Source organism: Symphodus melops (genome assembly GCF_947650265.1).
Source record: "Symphodus melops genome assembly, chromosome: 2".
NCBI lineage: Eukaryota > Metazoa > Chordata > Actinopteri > Labriformes > Labridae > Symphodus > Symphodus melops.
Genome location: NC_136692.1, coordinates 10,204,777 through 10,223,589, shown reverse-complemented (window position 1 = coordinate 10,223,589; position 18,813 = coordinate 10,204,777). Strand labels below are relative to the sequence as shown.

At 40.9% G+C, this 18,813-nt stretch overlaps 1 protein-coding gene across 5 annotated transcripts in view; it reads left to right on the top strand.

The window, feature by feature from the left end:
- The window catches only part of gab1 (GRB2-associated binding protein 1), a 48,189-nt gene that overhangs the window by 10,053 nt on the left and 19,323 nt on the right, over positions 1-18,813 (top strand). Inside the window, exon 1 of one of the 5 annotated variants that reach the window (XM_079337434.1) lies at positions 2,797-3,049. The exons of 3 other annotated variants lie outside the window; for them this stretch is intronic. The gene's annotated coding sequence lies outside the window, so the exon portion shown is untranslated. Of the gene's footprint in view, positions 1-2,796; positions 3,050-17,618; positions 17,849-18,813 lie in introns of those variants that run through there. One more of the 5 variants, XM_079337433.1, reaches the window with a different exon arrangement.

Genomic DNA, 18,813 nt, shown 5'->3' with positions numbered 1-18,813 from the left:
GGGTAACTGCTGTGTGTTTATGTCACACTAAAGCCACTGTGACTGCACAAAACCAACACACAGAAAGGTGTGAGGGCTCATTAAGTGCTGCTCGCAGCTCGAGTGATAGTTTGTTCTGGGTATAGGATAAGACTAGTAGAAGAGCACAGATGGCCAAGGATGGTTTCCACCAACAAAAAAGGCTGCAGAGGTCTGTGTTCCATCAGATTGATGTGGGTGTCGTTCTTGGAAAAAAAAAGACAGAAGTTGTGCCAAATGTTTTATAATGTGCATTCTCAGAACTTTTGAAACATAGGGGAAACCTGTTCAAGACTTGTGGTGTATTATCATGAATATGTATGCAGTAACAATCATGCTGGGACACACCACAAAGGCAATCAATAACTATGTCATCATTGCACAGGGAGCGAAACGGGATGAGAAAGACGGAGTGCTTCTCAAAGCAGTGGCATTAGGCAGTCTCCAGTGAGAGCAGCTCTCTGTTCTCTGCCTCTTTCTTTCCGTTCCCAGTGCTTTTTGGCAGGCACACACAGCAGGAATGTGAGGTTGCACTGTGCTCCTCTTTGCTGGTCTGCTGGGGTGTGAGCGTCTGGTCCTTAGCTGCTGTTGACGGCTCTGCTTATGCGAGGATGGGCTAGTCTGCACTGCACTGCTCTGCAATGCAACGCACTGGCCAATTGTTGTTTCTGCAGCACCAAGGAGGGAAGAGGAGCCGCTCCCTGGCGCCCCAGCAAGGCACAGCCGCCCCTTCCTGTGTGAGGCGCTGATGGCTACCAGATGGTTGGGGGAAAGAGAGGAGGAGGGGTCTTATACTTTCTCCCTATTTTCTTTATCTTTTCAGCATTTTTGAAAAATCCTTTTTTGCTGCTTGACTCTCCTTTACTTTTCTATTTAAAATTGTTTCATCTATATTATTGTCTTCATCTCCATTGTTCTTGAGGATGTAATGGAAAGGGATCCACAGTCTGATTTTTGCTGTATCTAAGCTGGTACATACTATACTATGCTGTGTTTCTGGAGGTGTTGCATATCCGGAGACACAAAAGATGACACTGTGACTCATCTACGAACATGACTCACCGAAGAATTGTATACCTTGAAAGCCCACTCATGACACACCACTGTCTTTAAAAGACCATCAGTACCATTTAAAGACAGCGCCCGTTGTCACACCTGCTCAGCAGGAGCCGAGGTGTACATGTGGCGATCGATGGGCTTCAGGAAAAGTCCCAAGAATTGAGCATGACTGAGTCTGATAGCCCACTCCTCACCAACAGGAGGCCCCCTAAACTCACTGCACAGTGAGACCAGCGCTCACTCTGTAGCTGGTCATATGGACTTTCAGACTTCAGCTTACATTGCATTATCAGTATTACATTAAGCATGCTTAATTACATATTTCATAAAAAACACAGGGAGAGTTTTAGTGAAGAATCATAAATAAAATTATAGACAATTTCAACTAAGTTGTATGGTTAAGAATTAGCTTCCTATTGGCTATAAGTGTATAATCTCTAAAGCTTTCAACTGAATTGTTGATGTTATTGTTTGTCCAAAGACCTGTTAACCAGTTCTTTTGATTCAGTATCTCTTTGTATTGTGGATCCCGCTTGTATAAAGTCTCACAGGACTATTAAGAATGACAAAGTCACTTGTGACACTTGAAATCAGATGTTGGATTTTGACTTGATGTTTTCAGGGTAACCTTGCCCCAAGGCTGGAACGCATGAGCTTGGAAGGCTTTGGTTAATTTCATGTTGATGATCAACCAAGGCTGAAAAGAGAAGCTGTTTCACCAGAAGTCTTGTGATCCAAGCCTTGGGGGAAAAAAAACAACAAAAAAAAACCGTTATGGTGAGATGGTCCACTTTTAAGATGGAATTTCTTTTTTGAAATGTCAAAGATATTAAGGAGAAATGTGCCCCTGTGGAAAAAAAATGGTACATGAGAGAGGCAGGTTACCAAGTAATTCCCAACAGGTCGCACAGAATTTTAGATTCTGTTTGCATTGACAAGGCCAGTTCTTGGAAAAGAGACGTTTCCAATGAGCTCGTGTTATATTTCTCAGACTAAATGAAACTCTGGTTTGAATGTGGCTTTTGAATATGTGTGACTCTATCTGTTCACATTTAACTCCAAAGGTTCACCTGTCACTTCCCCTCCACATACACATACAAACACACGCACACACAGATGCAGCTGGCACTTTAGTTATGTGGTTCTGTGTGATCTGACCCCAGCCGCTGTGTCTGCAGCCCCTTAATATAGCCCACTGCTGTCATGGTAGTCCCCCCTCCCCACACACACACATACGCACACACTCTTGCTCTGTGCTCCAATCGAGGTGCATGTTTGTCCCAGCCTGAGGACTTGCTCAGTTAGACGGGGTGTTGGGGTGTCCGCCTCGAGACTAGATGTGAAATATTGGTACTTACCTGTGTAATTTCCCAAGGCACTGTGACTCAGACAGGCCCTCAATAAAAAGTCTGTTTCTAATCACGGTGAAACAGTCTTCTTAGTAGATTTCCAACCTTACTTTCTCCCTGGGTTTTGTTGTAGGAATCCTCAAAAGAAACATAAATGGATAGAAAAAGATGGATGGCTCTTTGCTGTTCACCACTAGTCCTCCTGTGGCTACTGTCTGTGATTGCGTTATTTCTATGGTGCTGCCCGATATCTTTGGCCTGGCTTCAAGCCAGAGGACAGTGTTGAACTTGTGCACATGCTCACAAACATACACACACATACACAAGCGCACACAAAACATGCAACGATAGAGACACAGAGATGCAGCTGAGACCACTGCTCTCTGCGAGCATTCGTTTCCTGCCTGATCTGAGTTTTGAGTCCGGACGACCTCCTCTCCTTGTCCATCTACTTCTTGGCATTGCTCTGAACTTTCTCCTGGCACACTGCTCTTCTTTCTACACATCTTGTGGGAGTGTCTGAGAAACTTGTGGAATACCTTTCGACCATACTTGTCTCACTTCTTAGCCCATGGCTTTTGGATAATACCTACTAACAGTTTGACATCCAAGCAGAGCTCGAGGTGGGTGATTAGTTGTGCCTGATTTGATTACAAATTGGAAATGGTCTGAGAAACAAGGTCCCATGTATTCCCTTGGATTCATGCGAAAGAAAATCAGAAAGTCTGTGAGTGATATTTTTTTCTGTGGTTCGTTGTCCTGGTGAACTGCTGCTCAACATTGTACAGAGAATTTTCAACACAAGTGTTATATGACGAGCAGTTTTAGTCCTGTATGTTCAGTATAAAACACAATTGCAGCTTAGCTGAGATTTATGGTTATTTTTTTTCCACTGTGATAATTTTTTTTGCCCCATATAACAACTTATGAAGTAGTTCACGGTGCAACTGCTGTTCTGATTTGGCATAACAAAAGGGAAATCTGCTTCAACTCTCAGAAGTCTTACCTTAAATCTTTTAACAGAGATTGATGTGTTGCTTTCAAACCAATATGCCACCGTCTATGTTCCACTTTGCACCATGGTTTTTCTGAACTGTGTACACATTTGGCTGGACTGCAGTGTTTCACTGTATGCTGGCCATTTGGGGCTGAAAGGAGAATTGTTTAAGCCTCTCTCGTCAGCGGTCAAGGAACAGCGTGATCATGTGAACCAAGTCTGCCTTGCCAAAGGAATGTGTTGAATTCTAACCATGCAGCTTTTACAAGTGCATGTGACTCAGTGCAAGTGCTCAGACTGGCGAAGGGAAGGAGAAGCAAAGGCAGATAGGATGAAAACAGGAGGAGATAGTGGGAAGGCAATCAAAAGGAAGAATGCACAGGATTTAACTTTCAAGGTCACGGAGGAGCAAAGCATGCCACATTTTAGTCTACTGCTTATCTGGCAAAACATTATCAATACTGGAAGAACAAACAACAAAGACATAATGTGGGAATGCGATAAACTTGTGTTTCGGGGAGTTACATATCCTGAAGTCAGATGAGCCAGTCTTTATCTCTTGCACAGCTTCGCTGCTCATGGCTGAGAGTGGGCTGCCATCTGCACTTACAAACCGTCCTCAGAGTATGCAGATTGAATAGGGCACTGTATGAACACGGGTTATTAAGCACATTGGGGCTGGGAATCATTTTCAGTGAAGATTCCCATTGATTATGTAGAAGGACTTAGTACATGCGATGGGAGTAGCCCTGATTTCTTTTAGTATCTATATAAAGACAGTCAAATACTTGTTCTATCCATAAGACACTTGTCTTTTGACAAATAAGAATGTAGTAATCACGGTGAGGAGTGATTCTCATGAATTAATGTGGCATCATTTTCCTTTGATTTCAAGATTGGAGTGGTCAACTGACTGGAGATCTCAAAATATATATAAAAAGAAATATATTGTTTAGTGACATATGGACACAATGTGCACAAAAAAAGAAAATTGAAAAGATTACGCACAATTCTCATTATGGAGGTAGACACTCCACTCTCCATGCTTAACATTGTGTCCTACTCTGTAGAGTAATAGGTAATGATTGGTGACCTGGATTTTTCCCTTGCACCACAAACCACTAAGTGCATTGTCCCCATGCTGGAGGAACAGTGACTGTGAATTTCAAACATATTCAGATACTTCAGTAATAGAACATTTTATTAATCTGCCACAACTCATGCTTACATAATCCCCAACATGCGCCGACTACGCTCTTTCTTCATACTCCTTATTTGCGTTGCTTTTTGTTTACCATCAGTATCCTTAGCAGGGTTTGTGCAGAGGCCGTTTCCTCCTAATGATCAGATTAAAAGCTTAGTCAGAATCTCAATTCACACTATACACAAACAAGTCATATTTTGTGTGACTGGGAGGAATTGTACCTTTTAACAGCAGCTAAAATGTGTCATATTGCTACACTTGGTTTAACAGTCCATCTTAAAATGATTAAATCAGTCAGGAAATAGGAAGTGTTAATCACAACCAATGTTTGTCTGAACATCCTGAACAATTCATATGTGATAGATAGATAGAAAGATACTTTATTGATCCCAAGGGAAATTCACCACCAATAATGTCTTTAATTATTTTCATTATTATTATGAACTTTTTTAGCATCATTACCAAAGATTGTATTGAGGAGATCGAGTTTTGTCTGTCTCTGCATTAACAGTTTGTCTCCATTAAGTACTTCAGACTTTTCTCACCTGCCTCACACCCAAATAAGCACAACCATTTCCTTGTGAAAAGACTTAATGCATTGTTTAATGTTTACAGTCTACAGGAGGCAGCATTTGTATTCCAGTTGAGTTGATGGTCCATAATGCTGGCCTGTCAGGATGTATTATGGACCATCACATTACATTGATACAAGGTGTAAACAACCTCATACAAAATGATTGGAGTGTTTTTTTTGTGTTCATATATAAAAAAGAAAGGGCTGCTGTTGTCAGGGCTTTTTGGAAAGATTGCCAGTTGTAGTTGACTGAAAAGTCTGGATTGTTAATGGATTAATGTAGTGTTACCAGTTGGTCTAAACCTAACTTTTTTGCCTTTGTACATGCATGTAATAGCCATTAGTTAAAATATTTGAGTATGTTCATCGGACTCTTAGTTTAGAATATGTATCCCAATGCTTCACGGACTGTAACAGTCAGAAAATAAAGCTTTTCAAGAGAAGCTTTTTGCACAAGAGCTGGTTTACTAAGCTAATGACTAGTAAGTAACTAGTAATGTCTCGAGGCATGCCTGCAGGCAGACACCCACAGAATCCAACCCACAGCGAAAGAGAGGACATTTTTGTGCTCCTGTGTGTAATAGTTAAGTTGGAAAAATATTTTGCATCGCTACCTCTGCTGGAAGTACTGTTGGCTTAAAATGAATGTGAACGAGGGATTCCACACATTCCTTCCCTAACGTGAATCACTGTGTGGGAATCACATGAACACGTTGAGCTCACAGCCTTCAAGGTATGTGTTCACACCGTGTACATTCTCTTACTGCTGAAAGTGAGGCGGTATCATCTGAATGTGACAACAGAAAGTGGAGGTGTGTACCAGTTTCAGGCGACTGGCTGAAAAAGGAGGCGTGTCTTCATATTGACAAGCCTAGGCATGTTTAACTGCTAATGCAAGAACTAAGATGTTGCATTTCTTTCTGACCCGATCATGACAGCCAATCAAAAAAATGTACAGTAGCCACAGAGTGTATAAGAGCATTCACTAGTTCTCAAGTCATTAAAATATGTACTTAAATGTTTTTCCTTCGACTGATTTTCTGAATAAACAGACACCACTTTCCTTTTTCACTGGTGGCAACACAGAAGAGAATATCCCAGTCCATTTCCTTATCTGTGTGTATGATACCTTAAGCCATTTCCTAGTGGACTGACTGTAGCAAAAGAGGGGCTAATTAGATCATGTCTAAGGCAACCTCTCACTGGCCACTAAATGTAATTTAGAATAATTTTCATTGAGTTTATTGGATTAGACTGCTGCTCCTCACTGCATGGATAAAGATTGGGTTGGACACAAACGCAGAGTCGACTAACACAGAATTAACAAGTCAACTGGTGTCCTATATACACTCAACTCTTTGTAGCTTTTACAAGTTTATAATGAATATAGGAAATGTGTTTAAATTTGACTCATTTAACAAATCAGCCAAACAGTCACTCATAAACACACATAAGGCTGCACACTCACCCACAGATGCTTTTGAGGACTGAATAGAGAAGTCATCCATCTCACCCCATGGTTCCCCTACAGGAAGCAGTGGGACTGTTATGAGTCTGCCCGCTCAACCCACAACCTGCTGCACTGTGAAATCCTCTTCTTCTCTGAGAGCTGCACAGATGAGCCTCTGCAGACTCTTACTGAAAGCCATTTTTTAAAAATATCTCAGAAGGCCTCGATAATGTCGAGCCCCCTAAATGGACGTTTGTATGACGCAAGCTTTGCCATAAATTTAATGTGGGATGGCACGCTTCAGGGCACGTGAGCACGGCTTGTTCAGCAGTAGCTGATATTTCTGGTTGTGCCTACCGCTCACCTATCTTGGGCGAGCGTATTGAAGGTGTACTGCATAGTGTCGAGGCAGTGTGTGCATATGGGGGCTGGGGTGGGCAGTTGTTGCCAGGGGGTGGTGGTGTGTTATTTTCAGTCCATTGTGTCTACTTCCTGTGGGTCAGGGGTTATTGGAGCAGGGTGTTGCAGACTGTAAGGAGTAAAGTGGAGGGGAGGGAAGTCAGCAGGGTAGGCAGGAAAAGGGCCAGACTCACTCGACAACAGTGGTTGGTCAGCAGCTTGTTTACCTTCACTCTCGCGCTATGTTCTTCATTTTTACTTACACACAGCTTGGACTATACAGAACCAGGTAAAAAGTCTTCCATTGCTTTGTAATAACCAGCGACTTTCTCATTCAGCACTATTGGAGGTTTTTTTTTTATTAACTGTTTAATTGATAACTGTTGTAATCAGTATTTTACAGACGTTAGCTCATAACTCTCTGCAGAGACTCAACCATCAAACAGTTATTCTTAAAGTCTATGTGTAGTAGTACGCCAAAAATGTTGACGACATAAGTTTGCGATGATTCTTCTAGAACCTGATAGACTTAGTTGTGGTGTTCGTTGTATGGGGCATCAGATTGTCAAGGGCATGTCCATCTTCCCTTTGATTAGCTGTTTTATCAAGCAAATCATGCAGAACAAAACTGCAGTCTATTAATAACAGCCATAAGCTAACTGCTTTCAATGGAGAGTGTATGAATGAGTCTCGATACATTGGCAGGAAAGGATAATCTGGCTAGCACTCAAATAGTACTACAAAGATATGTGACATTCTTTCATATGCAACGAGACCGGTGTCTTGCAACTGAATTGTTCCTGTAAAAAAAGATTGACTTTGTTTTGCTAGTTAGATATAAGCTAACTGCGTTTGTGATTGACATGTCTGAAGATATTATCATGGCTCGGAGGTGAGGTGAGACAAAAACAGCCACCTCTCCATGTAGACCCTTCAGTTGTATCTCTCACATCGTTTCTTCTTCTGAAGCACTCTCAGGGATTCAACTCTGTTGCTGCACAATGCACTCGTCTTTATCCATAAATGATTTGGCGAACGTTCTTCTTTTCGCACAGATGCATAGCTGTAAATGAGGACATGTTGTATGTTGCTAAATTTTCCAAAGACTAATGCTAATTGGGCAATTTAAGATGAATTAAAATGAACATCTATAATAAATTTCTCCCGATCATGAAAACAAGATAATCAAGAAAAGACGATCTCTGCGCAGCGTGCCGTGTCACACTCGTTCTGTCCAGTGTTTGTGATTTTATTTTGGCCACAGGAGTACATCACCACTACCTCAAGAACATGGCAAATGTATTTAATTTTTTACATTAGGAAGTGTTCCTTAAATGCATGTGATGCAGATGTTTTGAAATGACTTTGCAGTCCAGTTTTAAAATCCTGATTTCAATATCAATCACCATCATTGCGATCAGGACTTTTTCCGTAACTGAGCAGCCATAACTGTTGCGTAATGCTGATTATATGCAGTATGAGATGAGCAAATGATTACCTCAAGTTATTGAGTTTTCACAGTGGAGATGTCATTACCACCATACTCCAGTTTTCTGGACAGCTTTTGAGACGTGAGCTGTTGCAGCAAATGTGAACGTAGCAGAAGTTCTAAAGTTAGCTCCCCACCCGACCCCCAAACACAACCGCAGTGACAAAAGGAGGCAAAACAGGAAATCTTTGTGCCGAGAGTGTGTGTTGGGAACAGATGACCAGGAAGATAAAAAGCGCTAACAAAGTGGAAACTTCCACTAAGGGATGTTATTTTGCCTTGTGTGTGTTTTTTTTTTTTTCCTCATTTTCTGTTGCACAAAGCCCTGTGTTTCCTGGAAAACACAGAAAGAGGTAGTTGGTTCAGTTTTGATGAAAAACCGAATACTGCGAGTCTTGAACAGTCTCCTACATTATATGCAGCTACTGACACTTGAGTGCTCCCTCAGTCATACGCGCTGTGACGTAGTCGTGTTAATGTTTAAACCTGCTCCCCTTGAGTTAATGCTTTACCTTGCGAGACTGTATGTCAGAGAGCTAGGTGGAGAGGCCGGGGGGTAGCTGCTTTTTTTAAGGGGACTCATTACTCTTGAAAGTAGCAGATGTCGAATATGATTGGCAGAGGAGTAATTGAATCATTCCTTTGTTTTGCTTCTAAAAACCTTTCTGCTTTAGTTTAGGAGTACAGATCTGACCTTCACTTCCTCTTGGTCATTTGCCTTCCCCTCCTTCTCTCTCTCTCTCTTACTCTTTGTCTCTCCCTCCCTCCCTCTCTGGATAATCGAATGAATGATTCTGAATGATTACTTGACTAGAGAGTTCCTGACCCCGCCTTACGAGAGAGTTAGTGCAGCAATGAGAGCAATTAGACAGTTGCCTATTCAAGACACTGGAGTAAAAGCATTACTGTCGTCCTGTGAAATAACATGTGCAGCAGGACCTCAGAAGTGTTTGATGAAGAGAGATGTGTGACAAAGCCTAGGGAAGCAAAGTAGTGACAGAGGAGAACTTTGGTAAGCATCACTTTTTCTACTTCTAGTTTTTTTTGGGTGGAAAATGTGTGAAAAAGGTGAACTTAGCATAGAGATTAAAGTCTAACCTTTGGTTAAAGTCATGGCTGTCTGTCCGTCTGTCTGTGGATTCTATTTTATGTCAGGATGGTTGCTGTTTCTGATCTCAACTAGAATATTTATTCTTTGACGTAAAATAGTTTGAAGACTCATGACATTATCTTGTTATTTGGTCACCTGTGAAAGCCCATAAATGCATGAAAACACCTGTTTGTCTTTCATGAGAATGTTGATCTTTGTTTGTGTTGTTTACAAAGATAGCAGTATGACGACCAAGGTCTGTGTTTTTTGGACACTTAGCATAGATTGTTAGGGTTGGGGTCAGATGGCGCCTGGCTGGGTGAGAATTTCACAGCTGCACATGAAAGAGGAGCGACTGCGGGGATGGTAAGTTGCGGTTGAGAGTGAAGGATTGCGTAGACGATGGTGGAACTTGTTCAGGCGCTTCTTATGGATCCATACACTATTGATGAGCATGCATACAGGAAGCATGCTTGCAAATGTGAAGTCCACTCTCAGGAGGAGCTCTTAATGTTAACACAGCTCTCTATCTTTCTTAGGCATTTGGTCAGTTAGTGTTAACAGAACCAGGCACAAACTGGGCTATTTTTATCGCACACTTAAAACATGGGTCACATGCACACTGCCTTTACATTACACAGCAGATGTCAGTTTGCCAGTTTATTTGTAGCAAAGTAGGAATGCACAAGTGTTACCTCCACAGTCAGTGCCCAGCTGCACAAAACGACTGCTCTGTTTTGTTTTTCTTCAAGTAGAGAGCTGTTTGCTCTCACGGCTGTTGGTGTTGCATTGCTGCACCTGTTTGCTTACCACCTGGTTTGGGAAAATCTCAACGATGGTTATTTCCCAATGTTTATTATTGTTTAAATGCATTTTGAGAAATTCTTACAACATGAATGTTTTGGTTGTGGTAAGAAAAAAAAAAGAAGAAAACTTAAGGTTTTTGTTGCAGACTGCTGAGTGCGGTCTCAAATTATTAAAAATGATTATATTGTTAAAAACAAAATGTACTTATGTTTCTTCATTCAGCCATGTTGCTTTTCATTCTTGTCCTTCTATGCAGTTCTAATATCAGTAATATTTTTTTCCTGTATTTTCGCACATTGTCCTGCATATATATATATTTTTTTTAGCAGATGATCAAAGTGGTAAACATAAAACCATAAAACTATCCCGTTCGTACTTTTTATTCAACTTCTTTTAGACCCTAACCCAATAATAACAGAAATGTGTGTTTATTGTTTTGTTATGAACTATTTTGCCTTCTTGTGACGATGCTTGGACAACATGTAATAGAACATGGAACATGTTTAATAAGACACACATGCTGTCTAATGCCCTGGTGTGCTAATGCAAGCTTAGACCTTTGTTGTCCATTGAAACTAGGCGTTTAGTTTCCGTGGAGAGTTTGTGCTTTGCTTCTACTGGAAGAATTGAGAGTTGAAATGCTCACTGTTGTGTCTTTGACCTGTGTGGGAAGATGGGGCGCTCGCACACAAAGCAATGATGTGATGTTACAGTTTAACAAAGATTAGTTCTTGTTTCTTTTTGGAGAGGAGAGAAGTAGGGGTTTACTACTCCACCGGGGGAGCGGTGCTGCGGACATGTTGACAATTAAGAAGTTATCCCAGTGAGCTGGGACTGGGAGATAAAGTTTCTGCTGCGGGTGTTTTTTAAGATGGAAATGTAAGGTTTCAATATAACACAACATGCAGACACGCACCTCAGATAGGGTTGATGTAGCTTCAGTGCTGCTTTTTGACTCGGTGGTCCTTTGTACAGTAGCTTTTCCTCAGGTTATTCCCTAATAGTCAGACTTAATATTTGTCATTCCTTCAAAAATGAGAGTTTTATCTTTCCTAGTTCCTTTTATTTAGACAATAAATCTGTCTCCTTTTATGTTCAACGATCCTTGCATAGATTTATTATACATAGGCTGCTTGTAAACATCCTACTGCTGTAGAAATTCTGCAGTGTTGAAATATTCTATTTAAACAGTGCTGAAACACGTTGGTACATTTATTAAAAGGATGTTAACGGGATGCACATCTAAAGTGGTTAAAGCAGAAGTAATCATTTCAAACGGATGTAGTATCCTATATTTCATCCTATTTTTCATCCTCTTCCGATCTCATCCCTGATGTAGAAACATGCAGTCTCCAAAGCTTTTATGCATGACTTAAGTTCCAAAAGATTTTTGTTGCATATTGTCGGGATAGAAAAAGTAAATCATAGCCTCTAACATGTCGTTGATAAGTTGTTAAGTTGTCACTCTATTTGAACTGTTTGTACGAAGCAGTCAGCTCACCCTGTAAGCCCTTCTTTATCCTTTACTTAAAAGACATCCAGTCTCTGTGACGAGCCATCTTTGCAGCTCAAGCAGAAGACTCCGGGCTTCTTCACTTTTTGTGAAGAAGACCCATAGAGGAAGCTGTCCATGCTCAGACCTCTTTTTATTTAGAGTGCAAATAGGAAACGGAAACATAAAGTCAGGAAGCAGAGGAAGACTGAAATCCATGCAGGGGAGAGGATTGAGCTTTCGGATGCAGCAAAAAAAAAAAAAGTGCAAGGAAGGGATCTGTCTGCGATTATGAGCCCTTCACAATAATTGAGGACAGAATCATCAGGGCAAGTAATAGGAGAGGAGAGAGGATACAAGTTATTAAGCCCCAGATAAAAGATGTCTTTCCTCTTGTAACCGGATATTGTTAAGGACATAACTCATGAACTATATTTTTCAATCAGAGCAAAGTGGTGCATAAATGTAACAATGGCTGACAGTAATAATGCCCAGAAGGGGAAAAAAAACAAAACCCAAGCACATTTATTTACACCATGACTAACTTCTATACCTTAAATAGAAGTCATTAAAGTAATGATTCCACAGTTATGTGACAGGGTTCACTGCCTCTTCATTTTTGTAAACATCACCGAGCATCACCCTTTAGTCCCTCCCCCTCTGATTTAGCGGTGGCAGTTAAGAGCGTCTGGGACAACCTGATTGCATTGAACAGGAAGTTGGAGGAGGGAGAGGTCACAAACTACAGACCCTCATACAGACTGCAGCAGATGATAAAGACAGAAGGCACAAGCGACAACCAAAACAACACTTATTTACTCCCATTCAGGAGCTGAAATACTACAAGACAGAAAGTAAAAGGACTAACAGCTTACAAGGTATGCTTATCATCCTGCGAAGCTCTCATGCTGCAAATGATGTTGTGGATTTTCTGTTGAGGTTAGTGGCATTTTATTAGATTTTAAGTAGAAGGGTGATACTGGAGGATAACTCATTACATTATAACAGGCCAGCTCGGGCCAGCCAAAACACTGCTTTAATAAAATACCAGTAACACATCATTCTTATTTTCATGTCATTTTCCTTTGAAACTGGTGTTTTGTCAGTGATTCCTCATTAGTCATTAGTGCCCACAGCCAACAACCTCCCTGCTAGCGCTCACTTCACTCGTAATGTAAGCAAGGAAGGATGTAGAAATTTGGAATAAGAGAAAAACTTGTTAGAAATTAGAAAAAAACTAAAATCTTTGAATTCCTCATTGCATCAGATTGGTCGATTTTCTTTAGGGAGTAAATGTGTGTTATTTTCAGGATCAAAGACATTTTACTGGTCCAGTGGTTACAATGGAGGGGCCAGTGATCTTTAAAAATCCCTGTCACTGTTTAACCTGCAACTCACACGCAGGCTTGTCTCTTTTTGCAACATTCTTCTTCCAAACAAGTGGCGATGATTCATTTGCACCAAAGCTCTGGGACAATAGCGAAGAGCTCAGTAGTTCAATCAACATGGCCTGTTTGAAAAAGAGAGACAACCTCCTTCAAATGACTGACGTTCATGGAAGGGAAAACTTCAAGAAAGTGGAGGAAAACATTGGCATAAATAAATCCACATCCCGGCCCTCAAGATGGTTGGAGAAATATGAAAGGCCTTTAACTCATTGGGCAACATTAAAATACATCAACGCGCATCGGCTTCGCCTTCCTCAGGTTGCATTGACGCACTGAGACAAAGAGAGTAATTATTACTGCAGTTAATAACAACAACACAGGTGTGCACTGGTGGAGGCATGCAGCACTTTACCTCGCCTCTAGAGGCTTATTTGAAGCCTTAAATATACATTTCCATTCAGTTTTGGACAAAGTAAAATATGTTCTTTATCTTCAGAAAAAGAAGATCATCTTATGAAAGCCTTATTGAACACTTAACTAAATAGATCATATTGTCTAATGTTTTAATATCAATGTACAACTAAGTGCAGAGATGTCAAAATACTCTGTGATGTCTGATGCCTATTGAAGCAGTCTCTGTACATTGCTAAGCAGCATATGAGGACATGCACATCTGCTCTCTTTCACCTCCTTCCAACCAGTTCTCCTCTCAGCTGCATGCCTGATGCTGGCCTTGATTGGAGGTCTGTGTGAATGGCATGGAATTGCTAGTGTCCCATTTTGTATGTCACCCAAATCAGCCTGCAAGCTGCTGATAAATTAGGACTATTTTAAAGTGAATGGTTCAACATACTTTAAAATGGTTTACCTTTTGGGTTGTCTGCTATGTTGTAAAAGCCTGTTTATTGATCTATCTTCAAATTACTTATCACATTAAAGCAAGATGCATCACACATTTATTTTTATACTTTTACATAATAGCAGCTTATGATTGTGTTTCTTTGCTCTTATTTTAGCCCAGTCATGCTTAGGAAGTCATCCAGAATCCAGGTTTTCTGTGCATGTAATGGATCAGCATGTAGGCTGGAACGGTTTCTTTCCAAAAACACAGTGACATGAATCTTCTCACCTCTCATTGATATTAATTTCAGCAGAAACGGAGTCATGACCTAATGACATAAAACCCATGCATGCATATAACAACAGAAGGAATCAGGCGTGTTTAACAAGGGCACAGAGACAGGTTTATTCTTTACCACTGTCCAGCAGACTGGATCTCAGACGTGCATGACTTTTACGGAAGTCCCCTCTCCTCCCAGCATACTGAAGATCGCTGATGACGTTGGCTTAGCAGCCACACTTAGCCGAAGGCCATGCACTTTTACTTGTATGTTAACTGCCCTCTGTGGTGCTCAAGGAAGTAAAAATAGCTTTTTAGCAAGAATCCTAGTCATGTCTGGCTAACAAAGACTAATTTATACCAGTTGTAGCACTGAGAATAGAGGAGCTTTTGTCCCTCCCCTCCTTCTCCTTCTGCAGACCTCGTCATCGAGAGCTTTGAGCGCCAAAGCCTCTGACGCTCTTGACACTCCTCTATTAGAACAGCCTTTGTTCAAAATAGTCTTACGGTCCCGAGGCTGCCTATGTGAGACTTGGGGAAGCTCTGTGGTCTACAAGAAAGCATACTTGTTTACTGCATCTGTGTCAGATTGCAGAGTCATGGAAACCTTTTGAGGTATTTGCTTTTTGCTTCTCTGCGTCAGAAAGTGCAATAATTCAATGTTCCACTATTAAAAAAAAAAAAAAAAAGTCATGTGCATGACTTGAATTTCATTCCTAGATTCCCCCTGCTAAACCCTGACATTTCTCCAAAGATAGCATAATGGGAAAGATGGAGGAAAGCGGAAAAACATTAATTTTTTCGTTACTTTGTTTTTTGTTGTTACTTTTTTGTATAATGAAGTTAAGGCCCCATAACACCCATTGACACCTGATTAACGTTTTGCCCACCAACATGACCTTCTTAACTGAAACTATTGAGATGCTGTGAATCGGATAAGATCCAAATGTCATCTGATAAAGCACTGAGTAATACATTTATGCATATTTTTCCACATAAATGCTGAGTAAAGATAAGGCCACCACTTTTTTTATTTACAGTTTTCTCACCTCACCCTTAGCGTCACTAAACTGTGCACATAAATACTGACCCACTGCTATGTATTTAATTTCCTGCTTGAGAGCGCTGGACTGTGTGCAGAGTGTGTGGTGTGCAGCAACAGAAGAGAGATTTGTGTTTAATCATAATCATATCAACAGATCATATAAGCTGGTCTTTGTCCATACTATGTTTGCAGGTAGTGATGTCTGACAGATTAAACAGCAACACATCTTTTCGTTTTGTTCTCACCAACAGTTTTGCCCTTCTCTCTTCAGTGCGCTCCCTGTCCCTGTTTCTGATGCGGTGTTTTTCTGAACACAGACTCTGTCCTAGGCAGAATGAGTCAGTGCAGCTAGGGTGCAGGTCATTTACCCACAACCCACTCAGATGGGACAGATGGCCAGACCACTCTCATGCTGCTAAGTGCTAACTAGACATCCAGTCTTTGTGAGCTAAGCTAATGCTAACATTCAATAGGCGAACTGAGGAAAGCAAAACACTGATCGATACATTGAGATTATTAAATGTCCTATATTTGTCTTTGGTGTATTGCACTGATTGTGCCTGCATTTTAACACAGAATGACAGAAGAACAAGTTGGTACACACATGAAAACACTGGCTACTAGGTATATCCTGAAGACACAATCCTGTGTCCTAACTGCGCTTACTGCAGGAATGTAGAGATGAAAAAATGGTCTGTGTTATTGTCATTTAGCATTAAACATATGGAGGGTCGGTTTAAGTATGCAGTAGTACAGTTTCTGATGACAGCACATTAGAAGTTAGTTCACTCAAAGGCTTTTTGAGGCCGCATTAAGCTATCCAAACCATGAAGCACAATTAGCTTTTGAAGCGCAGTAAAACTGCGGTTGGTGGTGCTTAGTGGAGGACTCACCGGCAACATGTTTTGAATAAAAAAGATTAATCGTTATTATAGGAAAAATGTATTTTAATCAGCTTGAGGCCAAATTTTTTCGATTGATGTGTTATCATTAAAACAGTCGCCATTGTTTGAATCAACATGTCATGATGTCATATTCTGTTAAGCATTTTTTGTTTTCCAAAAATGGAAGGAAAAAGGAACCTTGAAATATGTGATAAGTTAAATGTATGTCTTTGTTGATTAAAAACAGAGAACTGAAAAGAGGCAGACTTTAGTGAACACTAGGAGATGAGATTTGATTACTGAGAGGATGACGTCTTGAACTGAATATTTCTTTTCAGAACATACTGCTCATCTATCAGCTTTGTAAGGGGTATTTGTCAGAAAGTGCAGTTAGAGCTAATTGTGCGTTGTTGAATTAAAGATATGGGACATCTGACTTTGCTGAACAAGTTTTTGTTTTTTTTAGTTTCCATGATAAATGGGGTTGAGTGTTTTCGATGTATCCCCACTGCATGGCCTTACGTCATGTGATCGGCTGAGCAGTCTTTACTGTCTTCTCAACTTCTTAGCATTTATGCTCATCCATTGTAAGAGTTTTAAAGAGCTAAAGTACTGTATAGGACTGGCCTAACTCCTGGCAGATATTAAGCTGCATAAAGTGGAGTGTAGGCATGCATATTATTTTGGGCCAAAGTGCCAGAAGATTTAGAGTCCTAACCTGTCTCACAAAACCACTGCTCTCTAGAGCTTTTGAATTGAATTACATTAGCTTTCAATGTGGTTGAAGATTGTACAGAGGCTGGTGCTAGATGTTCAGCTAATCTCTCATATCCTCCTTTGGCCATTCTTTTCTCTCTGAAACCTCTTTGAGTCTCGCTTTTTTGCATATTTTCTGTCTCCTTCGCACTTCATTTACTTCACTGCCCCATCATCTGCCCTTTCCGTGCTCCAGTGTTGTTGGGTCAAGAGGCCTCTGACGGCAGTGTGACTCCACTCTGTTGGCATCTAGTCCAAACCCTCCCACCCTTCCTCCCCCCTGTCATCGTCTGAGTCAGAACCTCAATGCCCCCTCTGTCTGGTCCCCATAGGGATGTAGGACCTAGGTGGCCGAATAGAGGGTGTCTTCCCGTGTCTCACCCTATCAGAAGACGCTTGCTTGGACGAGTGGGGGCTGTGGGGGTAAAGAGGGGGTGGTGGTGGACAGCTGCCATGCTAGGGGAGCCCTCCCCATCCCAGTCCAGTATCGTCCCATGCTGTCCCATTCCCCAATGCTGCTGGGGCAGTGAACACTTGACTCCTACCAGCTGAAGTGGATGTGAATGTTGAGTGAATGAAAGGATCCGAGTATGTTTAGGGAAAACTGAAATGGATGTATCATGCAGTCCAGTTGAGACAAGTTGGGATCCATTGACTACTATGGAATATACAAACCAAAAAGCAGGAACAGATGTCTCAATATGTTCTTCATGAGCCCTAAGAGACGGTATGTATAGAAGAGCTGAACTTCAAATTTGGGAATGCTCATCTTGACATAGTCTTTAGGTGTCACATTTAGGATGTTATAATATACACTTCAAGCAATGTTAAAACTTTAACATCATGTGACATATTCTGTTCAAATCTAAGTGTATTTAGTGATAGGATAGGAAACTTTAGATGGATTTTTTGGTACAGTAGATGTGCTTATTTTAATCCATGAATTGTCAGTGACCCTTGATATTTTAATGCTATGTTACCGAGTCAACGTGATCCAAAAAGACAAACATAAGATGCTGCATGCATGATGAAGTTCAGACTGTGAACATGTCCTTGAGAGAGATGATTGCCAAGATAATAGACGACTTCCACTGCCACTAGAGAACTCTTGTTTTAAAATAAGCTAATGTGAACTGCATGAGAATTTAATCTGCACGTCAGTTTCTGAGCTGAACCGGCAGTGTTTTTTTGTTTTTTTCGTTTTTAGACACAATTGTACAAAAAAGTGCCTGTTCTCCCGCTGAGCTGTCAGTCACAAGTTATTGAAAAAAGAAAAGAAAAGGAACATCCCAGGCTGGAGTGCACATTACACATGAAATCTGCCCCGCTGGATCATAAAATATGGTGGGAGGTCGAGGACAAATCTGATTATACATCTGCAGTAAAATGTGGAATTTCCAGTAACCAGGTTTGAAGGATTAATGTAAATGTGACTTCCTGCTGTAACCTCATTATTATCTTTTTTAATGTCTTGTGTATATACAATTGTAGAAAGTATCTCTGTGCATGTCAATGAAACACACTATTTCATTAGGTTAGAGTTGCTTTCGCTCTGTGTTGGTTTGTCACTCTTTTCAGCCTTTTCAGGTGCTTCTTTTTGTTATGCATGCATCTTGGGCTGAATGTGTGGCACAAATCAGCAGTATAATACTGCATATGCATGTAAATATTCACAAGGAAGTCTGTGTGAAA